This window comes from Pongo abelii, chromosome 7, assembly GCF_028885655.2.
Source record: "Pongo abelii isolate AG06213 chromosome 7, NHGRI_mPonAbe1-v2.0_pri, whole genome shotgun sequence".
NCBI classification, from domain to species: domain Eukaryota; kingdom Metazoa; phylum Chordata; class Mammalia; order Primates; family Hominidae; genus Pongo; species Pongo abelii.
In genome coordinates this window covers 150,292,945-150,312,974 of record NC_071992.2, presented here as the reverse complement: position 1 = coordinate 150,312,974, position 20,030 = coordinate 150,292,945, and the positions used below count along the sequence as shown (strand labels likewise).

Genomic DNA, 20,030 nt, shown 5'->3' with positions numbered 1-20,030 from the left:
CCTTCCTTCTCTCTATTTTTTCTTTCTTTTCTTTTCTTTTCTTTCTTTCTCTTTGTTTGTTTGTTTGTTTGTTTGTTTGTTTGTTTCTTTCTTTCTTTCTTCCTTTCTTTCTTTCTTTCCTTCCTTCTTTCTATCTTTCTTTCTTTTTCTTTCTTTCTTTCTTTCGACAGTCTCAGTGTTGCCCAGGCTGGAGTACAGTGTCACAGTCATAACTCACTGCAGCCTCCGCCTCCTGGGCTCAAGCAACCCTCCTGCCTCAGCCTCTCAAGTAGCTGGGACTACCACAACCAGCCAATTTTTTTTGGAAGAAACAGGTCTTGCATGTTTCCCAGGCTCGTCTTGAACTCCTGGGCTCAAGCAATCCTTCTGCCTCAGCCTCCTGAGTAGCTGGGTCTACAGGCAGGAGCCACTGTGCTGGGCTGCTTTGGTTTTCTTATTTGCTAACTCAGGATGACTTTAGCTTCCAGGGTGGTGCAAGTGCAGGGCCAGTGCCTGGGAGTGAGAGCCTCCTTCAGTCATGCACCCTGGGCGCCTCACATGCCTCACCCTAGCCTTGGCCCTGGTGAGAAGCTGTGAAAGAACCTGGCATGTGAGGAACCACCATGGATCTTTCCACGTGACTGCAAGGAAGGAGGTGCATGTGTTGGGGACACACTGTCAGGAGAGGATGAGGAGCTGACACCAGATACTGATGGCTCCAGCCCCAAGACAAGAGTGCCAGGAGATGACCCTCAGCACCCCATAGGTGGCAAGCCCAAAGGGTAGATTACAGGCAGCCCCTGACTAGACTTTTCAGAGAGAAGCCTCAGAGTATCAAAGTGAAAATGGTAGTATTCAAAGTCATCAGGGAAAAGGAGAGGTTACCTATAAAGGGATGGCAATTATAAGTTCAGTAGACCTTATGTCCCCAACAACAGATGTCAGGAAAGATGATGTATCATCGGGAAAGTGCTGAGGAGAAATGATTGACAATCCAATATAAACAATAAATAGTAGGCATCCATTTTTGAGCACTTGTATGGTAGCCTAGAGCTCTGTATTCAGCATAACGATTATTTAATAATGAGAGTTAAAAAAAGACGTGTAGGAATACAAAAAATTCACTACTCATTGGCCCTTACTGAAAAACAAAATCAGCAAGAGGATGGATCGGGATGGAGAAAATACAGATGATCACAGAAAGTAGTAAAATATAGTGGAAAGTATATTTAACAATTGACTTGAAGAAATTAATAATGATTGCTATTGTGTGTTTTACAGGTGGTGAAATTAAAATTAATAACAAAGAAAATACTGGGATGTTTAATGAGTAAAGTGTCTGAGATAATATGTGTCTTATGAGAATGCTTGAGATAAAGAATAAATGTAGAATTTGTTAGAAAAATAATTAGTTGAGTGTGAAAGTTGGAAATAAAGTTTAACAGCAGAAAGAATGGAAATTTTGTCATCATCTTGCAGTGAATGTAAGTATCTGGCACCTTCCTGCGAGGCGCCCTCTTCTAGGCATTGATGATACAGAGATGAGCAAGACAGAAAAGTCTTCTTTTGCATGGATTTGTTAATGTAAATTGTGATGTATTCCTAGAGTAACTTTGGTAACATATGACAATGCTGAGACCCACTTTAGTTTTTTGTTTTGTGTTTTTTTTTTTTCAAAAAAGGAAAAAAAAGGAAGAGGTGGTGCATGTAAACTGTAGAGTGTTATATGGGGAGGGACTTGCCTTTGGGATATGAGTTAGTTCATTTCTTGCATTGCTTTAAAAAAATTCTGAAGCTGGAAATTTTTTCTGTCTCTACCAAAAAAAAAAAAAAACACCCAAATTAGCAGGTTATGGTAGTTCCAGGAGGTAAAGGCTACAGTGAGTTACCATTGTGCCACCATACTGCAGCCTGGGCAACAGTGAGACTCTGTCTCAAGAAAGAAAGAAAGAGGACATTTATAAAGAAAAGGGGTTTCGTTGGTTCACAGTTCTGCAGGCTGTACAGAAAATCATGACTCTGGTATCTGCTGGCTTCTGGGGAGGACTCACAGAGCTTTTACTCATGGCAAAAGGTGAAGCAGGAGCAGGTATGTTACATGGTGAAAGCAGGAGCAAGAGAGAGAAAGCTGTGTGGTGGGGGGAGTGTCACACTTTACAACAACCAAATTTGGTGAGAACTCACTCATTACTGCAAGGACAGCACCAAGTCATAAGGGCTCTGCCCCCAGGACTCAAACACCTCCTGCCAGGCCCCAAACACCTCCCCCTAGGCCCCAGCTGCAACACTGGGGATTACATTTCAATGTGATATGTCATGTCAGCAAGGACAAATATGCAAACTATATTAGGGTCCTTCCCTGATGGTCATGGAAAAAGGATGTCTTCTTGATGAGAACCCCAATGCCACTGTCTTTAGCAATGAGCATATTTGATATATTATGTACATCTTCGTCCCATGGGTTAAGCATGAAGAGTTGCAAATAGCTGGGCTTTAGCACACCGGCACCACTGAGCCCTGGAAGATAAGAGATGCCTTGGGCTGAGCGGGAGTGGTACAGCAGTCCTGGAGAAAACCAAAGCGCAGAGGGGCCTCTGGCGCGCAGATGTGGATTCAGGGCCCATCCTCTTGTCTTGACCTTGAGCGAGTCAGTTACCTTCTCTGTGTCTTAGTTTTCCAATCTGTACAGTCACCGCTTCATGAGATTGCTATGAAAATGATGATGGACTTGTTGATTCACGTCTTTGTAGGAGCTCCCCACTGATTAATAATGGGTGTCCAAATGCTGATTGGAGCCCCTTGAATACTTTTCTTATTTCTCGCTATGTGCTTAAGGTCTTTGAAGGCATTTACTGGTTCTTATTCATGTTTGTATTCCCTAGCATTGCTCTAGGAACACACTTATTAACAAATATTTTTTAATTGAGCTAAAGTAAATGGAATGAAATTGGATTGAATTGACAAGGATGCAACCTAAACATGATACAATTAAGGAACAATAGGAGACACCATCTCATTAAGGGCTTCTTCCAGCTTTTATAAAATTACAGAAATTCAGAGACAACGGAGATGAAAGTAGACTGAACAGACAGTTATTGGGGACAAGCACTTCCTGAATAACCACTTTGTGCCTGACACCATGCCAGCCCTTCTCCCAAACACTGTCTCATCAACTCCTAACAACACACTGAGAAAAAAGCATTATTACCTTCATTTTATAACTGAAAATCCTGGGGTTCAGAAAAGCCAGGTCACCTGCCCAAGGTTACCTGAGGAAAGTGGCGGGGCCAGAGCTTCTCTGCTTCTGCAGTCCCCTCTCCACTTTCTCATTCAGCCCCAGGCTTGAGGGTGGGGGGGTAATTCTTCTACTTGTTTCTATTTGATTCTCTTTTATTTTTTTGTGCCACACTGGCAAAGCTGTACTCACTATGCCTATTTTCAATTAGAGTCTGCAAGCCTGTGCTTTGAAGAACATAATTTATTTTCCCAGTCCGACCAAATAGAAAACACAACTGTGTGTTTAAATACTAATTAACCTTTTCACATATCTCTCTCTCTTTCTCTCTTGCTCTATCTCTTTCTCTCTCTCCTCTCATTCCTCTAAAGCAAAAGCATGTAACATGTAAGACAATTCTTGCCAATTTTTTTTTCCTAGACTCTATCAGTTGGAAGTCTGCAGCATATGGCTGTGAGGACTTCTGTACTTGAAGTCAAATTCCTTTCAAAAGAGAAGACCCCCGTGCATGTGATCACCAATGTGTTTGTTTCTCTGCACTGAGAATTATAAGCTCCCTTTACTGTAGAGTTTGCAGGGCCCATTTCAAGGATGGCTCTATTGGGTTTCCATTAATATCATTCTCATCAGCCATATATTACTTTCCCCTGCCTGAAATCTCTCATAGTTTAAAAGACTTGGGCTTTGAAAGCAGACAGCCTGCCCATTTAAACGAACTTCATGCATCCATATAAAGCAGCTTAAAAATTACCTCATTAGCATCTCCATGTCAGCATTTTAATTTTCTAATATTGCCGTCCATCTCCCACTCAGCTGCAGTGCTCCTGTTTTCACAGCCATCTCCTCCTATTCTGCATCTAGATCCTTGCATTGACCACTTAGTTTTGGAGTAGTGGAATCATCTTTGACCTCAAAATCTTTTTGGAATGCAACCATCTGCACTTCGACCCAATCTGAGTGCCCCATTCAGAAAACACCCCTTTATTCTCAGTACCATTTTTTTAGTGGAATGTAATGACATGTTTAATTTCGGATATGTTGAATGTACAATGCTTGAAAGGATACTGTGGATCTGTTGGTTCAAAGCTCCAGAAAGAAAGTGAAAAAGACTAGAAGATAGTATTGACATGGAAAGCAGAAAAAAGAAAGGCTTTTTTTTTTTTTTTTTTTTTTTTGGAGTTTCACTCTTGTTGCCCAGGCTGGATTGCAGTGGTGCAATCTCAGCTCACTGCAAACTCTGCCTCCTGGGTTCAAGCTATTCTCCCACCTCAGCCTCCCGAGTAGCTGGGATTACAGGCATGTGCCACCATGCCCAGCTTGTAGTAGAGACAAGATTTCTCCATGTTGGTCAGGCTGGTCTAGAACTCCCAACCTCAGGTGATCCACCCGCCTCGGCCTCCCAAAGTGCTGGGATTATAGGCGTGAGCCATTGCTCCTGGCTAAAAGTAAGGACTTTCTATTAGAATGGAATGGTAAATGGAATTGGATACCACAGAGAAGTCTGATAGAGTAATAAAGGGATGTGTTTATTTGGTTTTGCAACAAAGCAGTCAGTCGTTTCCCTTGTTACAGGGGTCCCCAACCCCCAGGCCATGGACCAGTACTAGTCCATGGCCTGCTAGGAACTGGGCCATACAGCAGGACATGAATGGCAGGCAAGCAAGTATTACCCCTGAGCTCTGCCTCCTGTGAGATTAGTGGTGGCATTAGATTCTCATAGGAGCATGGACCTTATTGTGAGAGGGTGTATTTGAGGGATCTAGGTTGCTTGCTGCTTATGAGAATCTAACTAATGCCTGATGATCTGAGGTGGAACAGTTTCATCTCAAAACCACCCACCTACTACAATATGTGGAAAAATTGTCTTCCACAAAACTGGTCTTGGGTGCCAAAAACGTTGGGAACCACTGCCTTATCAGACACACTTATGTTGGTAGGAGGATAAAGACACAAATTGCAATGACTTCATGAAGGAATGAGAGGGAAAAAAATGTTGTGATAAAAGGTGTAGATCCTTATTTCAAAGAGCCTAGCACAATGCCTGGCTCATGGTGGACTCTCGGCAGATAAAAGTTAATGAATGAGGGTCAAAGCAAGAGCCAGAGTGATGAGTAAGGACCCCTGTGACTTAGTTTGAGAACACGTTCTGAGGATTTTTCTTTCAAAAGTAGTTCACAATCTAACTAAGAATATAAGAAAGTATATTGGTAAAAATTGCAATATGACCTTTAAAAGGTATGCAATCAAGTGGTAAACTGGGTGTCATGTACTGAGTCATAAGAAACTGAGGCTGTCTCTGTGCTTCATTTGCAAGCAAATGGGTGAAGTTTTCCTGGTGTTAGTACAACCCCAAGGTCTGATCTTCCAGTCAAAATCTCCTTTTGACTAGTGGAGAGGTGACCTGTCTCTTGCTGTTAATTTACAACTATTACATTATGTAGAGACTAATATTTATTCACTTACTCATTCATTCATTCATTCATTCAACAGATATAAACTGAGCTTCTACAATGTAGAAATCCTTATGTCCTACCATCAGGTGACAGTGGCTGGAATGTGTAACTAAGAGAAAGACCAGAATGAGGGCATCTGTTGGTCAGAACATCTGATCCCTGGAAACAAAGCTACATTCAGATTTGTTGTTACTAGTTTGAAAGTTGCTGCCCATAAACTGTGGGGTTAGGGGAGTTAGTTAGGATCTTAATAACTACAGACTTGGAGCAATAGTAGCCTGAAGGCCCATGTTTGCCTAAAGATTGACCTTCTCAGTTGACCAGATACTGATTGCCAGACAATCACTCACATTTTGAGAATATCACTAGAGAAACCAAAAACCATTCTTGTAGGAATTTCTTTGCAATGAAAGTCCAATAGCTGGAGATGCTGTGGCATGAGGGCAAAGATCACCCACATAGAAGGTATGAAGTCAATATTTTTGAATGCATGAATATATAATGGGTTTCATGCAATGTGACAGTGAGATGGAGCCAGATATTCACTTTTTTGCTAATCTTACTGGTTCCAGCTGTCTTTTTTTGCCTTTTTTCCTCCTTACCTGCCCCAGCCTAGACTGAAATGGTCCAACTCAAGTCTTGCTGTCTTTCCATTCTCCAAAACTCCCAAGGGAAGGATGATGTATATGTGTGAATGTGTGTGTGCACATGTGTGTGTAGGGGGACCAAAAGAAAGACAGTTATAAGTTCAAGTATCCATCAAGAAATATCTACCAAAAATATCTTTGCCCTCCTATTAAAGGTTAATAACTAAGTAATAGAAATAAAAAATGACAATAGCAACAACCACGGAGTATAGGTTTGTTATCCTCATTTTACAGAGGAGGAAGCTGAATTCCAAAGAGAGTCAGTGACTTACCTGAGGTGCCATTATCAGGAAGTGGCAGGACCGTGGTTCAAACTCTGTCCAATTTGACTCCACATGCAGCAAATGCCCAATGCATCTAGAACTTAGTTTTCTCTTCAGTAAAAGAGGAGATTCACCTTAAAAGTTTCTTTTAATCCTAGCAGTCCCTGAAAGAATGCATGTTGCTTCCTTTCCCTCAGTGCCTTTTATAGCATGGAGTCTTGCAGTGAGCGCTTGTGCAGTTCTTCAGGTGATTTACACAAGGTCCAGTAGGTGGAGCTAGAGAGTAGACACAAACTTCTGTGGCCGATGAGGAGGAGCTCACCCATCCTGTTTGTTAGTTGATTTCCCTCTTCAGAATAAAAATCACTACTGTGAGCTAGGCTTGGGGTGAAGGGAGATGAGTCTCCCAAACCTGAAAGATTAAGGCTAAACTGGAATTTGCTACTTAAACTAAGCTCTGGGAATAATCTTCTATGAGAAGGGAAAATCAGTAGAAGAAACAAAAATACTTTGTTTTTCACAGGTTATAAGTATAGTCTTACTTAAAGGTGCAGCGCTGGGTTTGAGTCCCGGTTCTCAATCTCTCTCTCTCTCTTTTTTTTCTCCTCTCCTTTCTTCCCTCTCTCCTCACTCTCCCTTCCCTCTCTCTTTCCCCCCCTCCTTCTCCAGTCTCTCTCTCTTGCTCTCTCTTTTTGTCTCTTTCTCACTCTCCTCCCCCTTTTCTCTCTCTCTATCTTTCTCTCTCCTCTCTCTCCCTCCTCCTTTCTCTTTCTCTCTCTCTCTCTCACTCTCTCATTGCTGTTGTTTGTTTGTTGTGAATCAAGGTCCAAATAAGGAAGTTCAAGACATTGCTATAGGCTGATGTTTGATAACTGTCCCACTTTCTTATTCTTCTAATGGACTTTATGCTTTAGAACAGTTTAGATTTACAGAAAACTTGAGAAAATATTACAGATTTCCACTTACTCCACACCCAGTTTCCTCTATTTTTAACATCTTACATTAGCATGTTACATTTGTTACAATTAATAAAGTGATATTGATACCATATTGCCAACTGGAGTCTGCAGTTTATTCAGATTTCCTTAGTTTTAACCTAATGTTCTCTTTCTGTTCCAGCATTCATCCAGGATACCCCATTACATTTACTTGTCATATCTCTTTAAGGCTCCACTTGCCTCTTTCTCAGACTTACCTTGTTTTTCTTGAACTTGACTGTTTTTTGTTTTTTTGTTTGTTTGTTTGCTTGTTTTTGTGGTTTTTTTTGATGGAGTTTCACTCTTGTCGCCCAGGCTGGAGTGCAGTCACGCAATCTTGGCTCACTGCAACCTCCGCTGCCCAGGTACAAACGATTCTCCTGCCTCACCTTCCCAAATAGCTGGGATTACACGTGACCACCACCACACCAGGCTAATTTTGTATTTTTAGTAGAGACAGGGTTTTACCATGTTGGCCAGGGTGGTATTGAACTCCTGACCTCAGGTGGTCCACCCGCCTCAGCCTCCCAAAGTGCTGGGATTACAGGCATGAGCCACTGCACCCAGCCTGACCTTAACAGTTTTGAGGATGGTTTGTAAGATGTTCCACTACTGAATTTTTTTCTAATTTTTTTCCTCATGATTGGACTTTTTGGGAGGAAGAGATGAAGTGCCATTTTTTTCACATCATATCAGGGTACACATAATCAACATGATTTATGACTGTTGATGTTTAACCTTGATCACCTGGTTGAGGTAGTGTTTGTCAGGTTTCTTCACTGAAAAGTTGCTATTTTTCCCTCTTTCCTTGCTGTTCTCTTTAGAAGAAAGTCACCATGTATGGTTGACACCTAAGAAGTAGAAAGTTATGTTTCCCTTCTTGGAGGATGGAATATCTGCATAAATTATTTGAAAAATTTCCTCATTCATTAATTCAGTTATTTATTTATATGAGCATGTACTCATGAATATTTTATACTTTGGGTTTAATCCAATATTCATTCATTTCCTTGTTCATATTGTTCCAGCTTTGGCCATCAGGAGCTCTTCCAGTTGGTTCTTCTTTTCCCGTGACTTGTTCCCATCAACGGAGGCCGGTAGTGCATTTCTTTTGGGCCATTTTGTTTCCCTCCCTCTCTCCCTTCCTTCCTTTATTTCTTCCTTCCTTTCTTACTCCCTTCCTTCTTTCCTTCCTGCCTGCCTCACTCCCTCCCTCCCTCCCTCCCTTCCTTCCTCTTTTCCTTCTTTTTATTAAATACAACTTTGCTCTGTGCTACAACATGTGAGATGAATAAGAGAATCTCTGCCCTCAAGGTGTTCCCAGACAGACAAAAGGCATACAAATTCAATACACGGTAGTGAATTACATAGAAAAGAAAACACAAGGTGCCAGATGGAGAAAAGGAGTTGGAGTGAAGGGCAGTAGACCGAGTTCTGACTTGCTGGCTCTCTGTGACCTTCACAGGATCATTTCCTTTCTCTGGGCCAGACATTACAAATCACAAAAGAAAAGAAGTTGAAGAGGGTGAAATTTTAGTGGGAGAAAGAGCTAACTTTTTATTTTTAAAAACAGACTATATATCATGCATTATGGTAGGAAAAATATATTCTTTATTCACTCATTAAAAGCATAAATGAGGAACTAGGCACTGGGAAAGGTGATTTATATTAAATCATTCATTCAACAGATTATTTATTCACCACGGGATCCCTACTAACTCATGTACCTCTCACAGAAAAAGGTGTTCTGGTACCCATTTTATGGAGGCTGAGTCTCAGAGACCTTAAGCAGCCTGCTCAAAGCCTTCCTAGTAAGTGGAGGGCGCAGATCTGAACTCGGTTCGCCTTGCTCCAGGGTCTTCTCCTGCCATGGCTCAGGATTACTCTTCATTTCTTCTATGATTGCAGACATCTCTCTTGCAGGGGCTTAAATGGCTTAACAAGAGCTCTCAGCACAGAAGTTAGCATCCTGGGGAACCTCTCACTAAGTCTTAGTGTTTGGTAATAAGTTTCTCTTGGGCTCTGGCTCCAACTCCTGATCCCTTATAAGTGACTATTCATTTTGTAACATTTCCCAACCTGCCTGCCAATTCATTTCCTGAGCAGATCACGCAGAGGTCAATTGTGGCAAGATGGGACCCTGCCGGCCTCTGCTCTCACAGGGCCTTGGACGGGAGACAGCCTCTCCAAGGAATGCTGCATCAGCAAGGCCACACACCATCCTTGGACACATTATCCTGGTCACAGAGAAGAATGGTTTGGTGAATGATAAAGCACAGCTTTGGAGGAAGCACAAAAAGCCTGATCTATCTCTAAGGGCAGCACAGGACAGAGGGGAGAACATTGCAATTACAATCAAAAGAAGGAAATGGAAATCAAGATAGTTACTGAGCACCAACTGTACACCAGGCACATACCAAGTAAAGAGTTAACAAGTACTCCTTGCCCACAAGGAGACAACTGTCCTGTAATGCTTGCAGAAATAGACAGAGCATCAAATAACTTGTGACTCATGAGACTGGTGCTTTGGAAAACTGGTGCAATATTGCAGGGAGCTCCCCTAGAACACTGTTCTGAATGTCCCTCTTCATGCAAGCTAGAACAACACTCTTATCCTCACTGTTAACAGACAATAATGGATATAACAAAACACACCCACTGCGCTAATAAAATTTAATGCTCAAATCAAGCAATAAAATTTTCTATTCATATGCATTTTTATATCTCCCTATATAAAAAAAAGAATCACATTTCCCTAAGAAGAATGTCTTAAGTCAGTGTGCAAAGCACCAGTCCCCGCACTCAGTCCATTGATTTCATAGATATCATCCAAGGGGCACACAGGGAAGAAGGCAGGAGATGGAGGAGTGGTTGGTTTGAGATTTTGTTTCTTGGTAGTAAGATGTGGCTTAAAGGTGAGTTGAGAGTATTTTCTTCTTACCTCCTTTCAAGACAAAACTGAGGAAACATACAAGAGCAGTTAGACAAAATTTAATCTTTCTCCCTTTCTTTTTCTCCATGTGCTCTGAGTTCAGTGTCTCAATTCTCTTTTCAGTGCATCTGGCCAGTCATATTAGTTCAAAATTTGTGTGTGGACAAGCAGCTTGTTCAGTGTTGTTTACTCCTCGTCAAAACCTGTGTTGCAAGCTTTGTTCATGCAGATGAACAGGGTGCCTGGTCATCCCTTCTTGCCAACAAAATGCTTAGAAGCCAGGACACCACGAGGGTTTACTCTGGTTCTCCATCTGCAAAAAAGAAAGTATAGACGTAAGAATGAAGATGGAAATGTGGTCAAGATATGGGAATTCCATCAGAGAAGAGCTGTCTGATTTTGTCATGCAACAATACAAATAATATTTGTATTTTTATCACAAGTCATTGAATAGTCCTTAATAAAAATGCAGGTCATTCATTGAGGCATTTAAAATAATTTTCAAATCACTTAAAAGTTAAATTAGATAAATAAAGTTAACAGGTAGAGGGCAGACTGTGTTATGAACTTTTGTTCTAAAAATAAGAGAATGCTGGGAATGAATGTATAAAACAGAAAGAGAAAAATAGATCAGAAAGTACTTACTTTTGCCTAGAATAGGAAGTTCAGTGAATACTACAAAGAAGTACTATCATCTTTCTGTTCAATGAACAGGAACTTCAGGTGAATAAGGTGGTGGTGGAGGAAAGTCTTCCCTAAATTCAACTTTAGGTACCTTGAGAGTTGGGGTGGTATTGTCAGACCCATAATAATGATGAAGGTATTGTGAGGATACCTGATCCAGACACAAAGGTATTCTTTGTGAATAGCAAAGTGTTGGAAAAATTAAAGATGTATTGCTGTTTCTTTCATGATGTCATCATCTTTGTTATTTGAGTGGCTGAAATCATTGAGTTCTAGCTCTGCCACAAAATAGCAATGTGACTTTGAATACGTTGTGCAACCTGTGTTTCCTTGACTGTACAATGAAAGCACAGTACCCCATGGTCTCTGGGGCTCCTTGTAGGCTGGTCTGATTCAACACATCTCCTAGCCATGCTCCAAGTGCCCCATCCATGGTTGGCACTGGCATCTGCAGGATCCTTGGCCTAAAGCAGCATGTCCTTTAGTGAGAGAGACACACAGGGTACTCTGAATCTTAAGAGTGTAAGATCTTTCATAGAAGACGTTCGCAGAGCCCAGAGAATAGTGGACATATGAATTCAGCATTATAAGAGATAACTCAGATATTATAGCATGAGAGACTAAAGTAAACTACAAGGAGAAACTCAGTAGCAGATTAGGCCCTAAAAGATCTTTCCAAAGTAAATAATACTACTTGTGAATTTTATCTTTGCCATGAAACTGAATTTGGTAAGTACCCTAGAGCAAGCCCTCTAGAAATACATTCAATAATCATATAAAAACACTTTGTTGTTGTTGTGGGATATACTGGAAAAATTAGCAGATGTCAGTGCTAACTGGTGTCTTAGCTTGGGCTGTTAAAAGGTGCATACAAGGTACCTTGAATCTTGAAATATCATAAACTAGGTGACATAAACAACAAGCATTTATTTCTCACAGTTCTGGAGGCTGGGAAGTCCAACATCAAGGCACCAGCAGATTTGGTGTCTGGTGAGGGTCTGTTTTATAGATGGCTGTCTTATTCTTGTGTCCTTACACAGTGGAAAGAGAAGCAAGCTCTCTTGAAACTTTTAGAAGGACACTAATTCTATTTGAGGGCTCTGTCTAACAACCTCATCTAGTTCTAATTCCCTCCCAGAGACCACATCTCCTAATACCATCAGATTAAGGGGTAGGGTTTTAACATGTGAATTTTAGGGCAACACAAGCATTTGGTCCATAACAGCTGGTAACAGGTCTATAACAGTTATGATCAGGAAGGAAGGGAAGGAACACAACCTCACCAAATTAACTTTTGGCGAATTTCTGAATCTGGCTGGTCATTGATTCCTTTTATCAAAAGAGACAAGTTGATTTAATGATCTCTACAATAATTCTTTCCTTAACCAGCTATGAAAAATCCTTTTGAAATTAGTTTAGAGGAAGATGAATTCCTTTTTTTTTTTTTGAGACAGAGTCTCGCTCTTTCACCCAGGCCAGACTGCAGTTGCGCTATCTCGGCTCACTGCAAGCTCCACCTCCCAGGTTCATGCCATTCTCCTGCCTCAGCCTCCCGAGTGCGGGGACTACAGGAGCCCACCACTGCTCCCAGTTAATTTTTTGTATTTTTTTTTTAAGTAGAGACAGGGTTTCACCGTGTTAGCCAAGACGGTCTCGATCTCCTGACCTTCTGATCCACCCGCCTCGGCCTCCCAAAGTGCTGGGATTACAGGCATGAGCCACCACACCCGGCCGATGAATTCCTTTTATTTCATCCATTTATTTATTTTGTCCTTTCATCCAACAAATATTTATGGGCCATGTCTTGCACTAACCACTACAGATAAAGAAATGTGTAAGACAAAGCTATTGTCTTCAAGAATACCCAGAGTGGAGGAATTGTCTTTAGATTCTAGATCTTTCTCTTCTTAAATCATATTTCTTAGAATATAGGTACAGGTTTGGAACACTGTGGTAATTCTAAATTTGTTTACCTTTAGTGCTTAGTGCTGAAAAGAGCTACAAAAATAATAAAGACCTGGAGATGTATTAAACAATATCCATTCTTTTCTCATCTTCATCTGTTGTTTCAGCCATTTCCTCAACAGCATCTTTCTTGGTGAAGACATCCTCACCTTTGCAAGTAAATCCCCTAAAATGAAGACCACACTGCCTACTGAATCCCATTCTCACTTTAAGCAGTTCTGAGAATCAGAGTGCTGTAATTTTGCTGACTAAATCCTGTCTTCACATGCCATTTACCAAAGAATTCCTACTTACCTTCGTCAGGGCCACACAGAACAGGCCTAATCAATAATTTATATTCATATAGCAGCTATTTGACTATTCTCACTGGTGACCTAGAGAAAATGACTTTACCTTTCTGTCTTCACAGTTTTGTGATCTATGAAATGGAGACAAAACTACCTTCTTTTACCTGTGGGATAACTAGGAGTATCAGCATTGATTTGCAAAAGTTCAGTGTTGATTGCTATTAGGTACTGTACATATACCATGAATTATTATTAATAATAATACCACTTGAAATAGTGGAAATAATCTTCATAAGTTGTTGATATTATTAATAACAGCACACCATGTACACTTAACAAAAATAATATCACTATTAAAAGGATTCTACTGTTAAAAGGATTTATACCTGAAATGCAAGGATAGTTCAACATATGGAAATCAGTCGATAACTGGCGAAGATGGCCGAATAGGAAGAGCTCTGGTCTACAGCTCCCAGCGTGAGTGACGCAGAAGATGGGTGATTTCTGCATTTCCATCTGAGGTACCGGGTTCATCTCACTAAGGAGTGCCAGACAGTGGGCACAGGTCAGTGAGTGCACGCACCATGCGCGAGCCGAAGAAGGGCAAGGCATTGCCTCACTCAGGAAGCGCAAGGGGTCAGGGAGTTCCCTTTCCTAGTCAAAGAAAGGGGTGACAGATGGCACCTAGAAAATCGGGTCACTCCCACTTGAATACTGCCCTTTTCCGACGGGCTTAAAAAACGGCACACCAGGAGATTATATCCCGCACCTGGCTCAGAGGGTCCTATGCCCACGGAGTCTCACTGATTGCTAGCACAGCAGTCTGAGATCAAACTACAAGGTGGCAGTGAGGCTGGGGGAGGGGCGCCCACCATTGCCCAGGCTCGCTTAGGTAAACAAAGCAGCTGGGAAGCTCGAACTGGGTGGAGCCCACCACAGCTCAAGGAGGCCTGCCTGCCTCTGTAGGCTCCACCTCTGGGGGCAGGGCACGGACAAACAAAGACAGCAGTAACCTCTGCAGACTTAAATGTCCCTGTCTGACAGCTTTGAAGAGAGCAGTGGTTCTCCCAGCACGCAGCTGGAGATCTGAGAACGGGCAGACTGCCTCCTCAAGTGGGTCCCTGACCCCCAAGCAGCCTAACTGGGAGGCACCCCCCCAGCAGGAGCAGACTGACACCTCACACGGCCAGGCCAGCCGGGTACTCCAACAGACCTGCAGCGGAGGGTCCTGTCTGTTAGAAGGAAAACTAACAAACAGAAAGGACATCCACACTAAAAACCCATCTGTACATCACCATCATCAAAGACCAAAAGTAGGTAAAACCACAAAGATGGGGAAAAAACAGAGCAGAAAAACTGGAAACTCTAAAAAGCAGAGCGCCTCTCCTCCTCCAAAGGAACGTTGCTCACCAGCAACAGAACAAAGCTGGATGGAGAATGACTTTCATGAGCTGAGAGAAGAAGGCTTCAGACGATCAAATTACTCCGAGCTATGGGAGGATATTCAAACCAAAGGCAAAGAAGTTGAAAACTTTGAAAAAAATTTAGAAGAATGTATAACTAGAATAACCAATACAGGGAAGTGCTTAAAGGAGCTGATGGAGCTGAAAACCAAGGCTCGAGAATTACGTGAAGAATGCAGAAGCCTCAGGAGCCGATGCGATCAAATGGAAGAAAGGGTATCAGCGATGGAAGATGAAATGAATGAAATGAAGTGAGAAGGGAAGTTTAGAGAAAAAAGAATAAAAAGAAATGAGCAAAGCCTCCAAGAAATATGGGACAATGTGAAAAGACCAAATCTATGTCTGATTGGTGTACCTGAAAGTGACGGGGAGAATGGAAACAAGTTGGAAAACACTCTGCAGGATATTATCCAGGAGAACTTCCCCAATCTAGCAAGGCAGGCCAACATTCAGATTCAGGAAATACAGAGAACACCACAAAGATACTCCTCGAGAAGAGCAACTCCAAGACACATAATTGTCAGATTCACCAAAGTTGAAATGAAGGAAAAAATGTTAAGGGCAGCCAGAGAGAAAGGTCGGATTACCCTCAAAGGGAGACCCATCAGACTAACAGCAGATCTCTCAGCAGAAACTCTACAAGCCAGAAGAGAGTGGGGGCCAATATTCAACATTCTTAAAGAAAAGAATTTTCAACTCAGAATTTCATATCCAGCCAAACTAAGCTTCATAAATGAAGGAAAAATAAAATACTTTACAGACAAGCAAATGCTGAGAGATTTTGTCAACACCAGGCCTGCCCTACAAGAGCTCCTGAAGGAAGCGCTAAACATGGAAAGGAACAACCAGTACCAGCTGCTGCAAAATCGTGCCAAAATTTAAAGACCATTGAGACTAGGAAGAAACTGCATCAACTAACGAGAAAAATAACCAGCTAACATCATAATGACAGGATCAAATTCATATATAACAATGTTAACTTTAAATGGAAATGGACTAAATGCTCCAATTAAAGGACACAGACTGGCAAATTGGATAAAGAGTCAAGACCCATCAATGTGCTGTATTCAGGAAACCCATCTCACGTGCAGAGACACACATAGGCTCAAAATAAAGGGATGGAGGAAGATATACCAAGCAAATGGAAAGCAAAAAAAGGCAGGGGTTGCAATCCTAGTCTCTGATAAAACAGACTTTAAAACAACAAAGATCAAAAGAGACAAAGAAGGCCATTACATAATGGTAAAGGGATCAATTCAACAAGAAGAGCTAACTATCCTAAATGTATATGCACCCAATACAGGAGCACCCAGATTCATAAAGCAAGTCCTGAATGACCTACAAAGAGACTTAGACTCCCACACAGTAATAATGGGAGACTTTAACACCCCACTGTCAACATTAGACAGGTCAACGAGACAGAAAGTCAACAAGGATACCCAGGAATTGAACTCAGCTCTGCACCAAGCGGACCTAATAGACATCTACAGAACTCTCCACCCCAAATCAACAGAATATACATTTTTTTCAGCACCACACCACACCTATTCCAAAATTGACCACATACTTGGAAGTAAAGCTCTCCTCAGTAAATGTAAAAGAACAGAAATTATAACAAACTATCTCTCAGACCACAGTGCAATCAAGCTAGAACTCAGGATTAAGAATCTCACTCAAAACCGCTCAACTACATGGAAACTGAACAACCTGCTCCTGAATGATTACTGGGTACATAACGAAATGAAGGCAGAAATAAAGATGTTCTTTGAAACCAAGGAGAACAAAGACACAACATACCAGAATCTCTGGGATGCATTCAAAGCAGTGTGTAGAGGGAAATTTATAGCACTAAATGCCCACAAGAGAAAGCAGGAAAGATCCAAAATTGACACCCTAACATCACAATTAAAAGAACTAGAAAAGCAAGAGCAAACACATTCAAAAGCTAGCAGAAGGCAAGAAATAACTAAAATCAGAGCAGAACTGAAGGAAATAGAGACACAAAAAACCCTTCAAAAAATTAATGAATCCAGGAGCTGGTTTTTTGAAAGGATCAACAAAATTGATAGACTGCTAGCAAGATTAATAAAGAAAAAAAGAGGGAAGAATCAAATAGATGCAATAAAAAATGATAAAGGGGATATCACCACCGATCCCACAGAAATACAAACTACCATCAGAGAATACTACAAACACCTCTACGCAAATAAACTAGAAAATCTAGAAGAAATGGATAAATTCCTCGACACATACACTCTCCCAAGACTAAACCAGGAAGAAGTTGAATCTCTGAATAGACCAATAACAGGATCTGAATTTGTGACAATAATCAATAGCTTACCAACAAAAAAGAGTCCAGGACCAGATGGATTCACAGCCGACTTCTACCAGAGGTACAAGGAGGAACTGGTACCATTCCTTCTGAAACTATTCCAATCAATAGAAAAAGAGGGAATCCTCCCTAACTCATTTTATGAGGCCAGCATCATCCTGATACCAAAGCCTGACAGAGACACAACCAAAAAAGAGAATTTTAGACCAATATCCTTGATGAACATTGATGCAAAAATCCTCAATAAAATACTGGCAAACCGAATCCAGCAGCACATCCAAAAGCTTATCCACCATGATCAAGTGGGCTTCATCCCTGGGATGCAAGGCTGGTTCAATATACGCAAATCAATAAACGTAATCCAGCACATAAAGAGAATCAAAGAAAAAAACCACATGATTATCTCAATAGATGCAGAAAAGGCCTTTGACAAAATGCAACAACCCTTCATACTAAAAACTCTCAATAAATTAGATATTGGTGGGACGTATCTCAAAATAATAAGAGCTATCTATGACAAACCCACAGCCAATATCATACTGAATGGGCAAAAACTGGAAGCATTCCCTTTGAAAACTGCCACAAGACAGGGATGCCCTCTCTCACCACTCCTATTCAACATAGTGTTGGAAGTTCTGGCCAGGGCAATTAGGCAGGAGAAGGAAATAAAGGGTATTCAACTAGGAAAAGAGGAAGTCAAATTGTCCCTGTTTGCAGATGACATGATTGTATATCTAGAAAACCCCATTGTCTCAGCCCAAAATCTCCTTAAGCTGATAAGCAACTTCAGCAAAGTCTCAGGATACAAAATCAATGTACAAAAATCACAAGCATTCTTATACACCAACAACAGACAAACAGAGAGCCAAATCATTCACAATTGCTTCAAAGAGAATAAAATACTTGGAATCCAACTTACAAGGGACATGAAGGACCTCTTCAAGGAGAACTGCAAACCACTGCTCAATGAAATAAAAGAGGATACAAACAAATGGAAGAACATTCCATGCTCGTGGGTAGGAAGAATCAATATCATGAAATTGGCCACTCTGCCCAAGGTAATTTACAGATTCAATGCCATCCCCATCAAGCTACCAATGACTTTCCTCACAGAATTGGAAAAAAACTACTTTAAAGTTCATATGGAACCAAAGAAGAGCCCGCATCACCAAGTCAATCCTAAGCCAAAAGAACAAAGCTGGAGGCATCACACTACCTGACTTCAAACTATACTACAAGTCTACAGTAACCAAAACATCATGGTACTGGTACCAAAACAGAGATATAGATCAATGGAACAGAACAGAGCCCTCAGAAATAATGCCGCATATCTACAACTATCTGATCTTTGACAAACCTGATAAAAACAAGCAATGGGGAAAGGATTCCCTATTTAATAAATGGTGCTGGGAAAACTGGCTAGCCATATGTAGAAAGCTGAAACTGGATCCCTTCCTTACACCTTATACAAAAATCAATTCAAGATGGATTAAAGACTTAAATGTTAGACCTAAAACCATAAAAACCCTAGAAGAAAACCTAGGCATTACCATTCAGGACATAGGCATGGGCAAGGACTTCATGTCTAAAACACCAAAAGCAATGGCAACAAAAGCCAAAATTGACAAATGGGATCTAATTAAACTAAAGAGCTTCTGCACAGCAAAAGAAACTACCATCAGAGTGAACAGGCAACCTACAAAATGGGAGAAAATTTTTGCAAACTACTCATCTGACAAAGGGCTGATATCCAGAATCTATAATGAACTCCAACAAATTTACAAGAAAAAAACAAACAACCCCATCAAAAAGTGGGCAATGGACATGAACAGATACTTCTCAAAAGAAGACATTTATGCAGCCAAAAAACACATGAAAAAATGCTCATCATCACTGGCCATCAGAGAAATGCAAATCAAAACCACAATGAGATACCATCTCACACCAGTTAGAATGGCAATCATTAAAAAGTCAGGAAACAACAGGTGCTGGAGAAGATGTGGAGAAATAGGAACACTTTTACACTGTTGGTGGGACTGTAAACTAGTTCAACCATTGTGGAAGTCAGTGTGGCAATTCCTCAGGGATCTAGAACTAGAAATACCATTTGACCCAGCCATCCCATTACTGGGTATATACCCAAAGGACTATAAATCATGCTGCTATAAAGACACATGCACATGTATGTTTATTACAGCACTATTCACAATAGCAAAGACTTGGAACCAACCCAAATGTCCAACAATGATAGACTGGATTAAGAAAATGTGGCACATATACACCGTGGAATATTATGCAGCCATAAAAAATGATGAGTTCATGTCTTTGTAGGGACATGGATGAAATTGGAAATCATCATTCTCAGTAAACTATCACAAGAACAAAAAACCAAACACTGCATATTCTCACTCATAGGTGGGAATTGAACAATGAGAACACATGGACACAGGAAGGGGAACATCACACTCTGGGGACTGTTGTGGGGTGGGGGGAGGGGGGAGGGATAGCATTGGGAGATATACCTAATTCTAGATGACGAGTTAGTGGGTGCAGCGCACCAGCATGGCACATGTTTACATATGTAACTAACCTGCACATTGCACACATGTACCCTAAAACCTAATGTATTATAATAAATTAATTAATTAATTAAAAAAAAGAAAATAAGTCAATGCAATATACCATACCACATTAACAGGATGATGGAAAAAACAGGTGACCATCCCAAATGTTGCAAAAAAAACACTAGAATACAAAACCCTTTCATGATGAAACACTCAACACACTAGTAAATAGGAGGAAATTGCCTAAGC

General features: G+C 41.0%; 1 long non-coding RNA gene across 1 annotated transcript in view; it reads right to left on the bottom strand.

The window, feature by feature from the left end:
- Window positions 1-10,491: 10,491 nt before the first annotated feature.
- The window catches only part of LOC129047557 (uncharacterized), a 118,780-nt gene continuing 109,241 nt past the window's right edge, over window positions 10,492-20,030 (bottom strand). The window contains exon 4 of the long non-coding RNA XR_010141338.1: window positions 10,492-10,799. This is a non-coding gene — a long non-coding RNA (uncharacterized LOC129047557). The remainder of the gene's footprint in view (window positions 10,800-20,030) is intronic.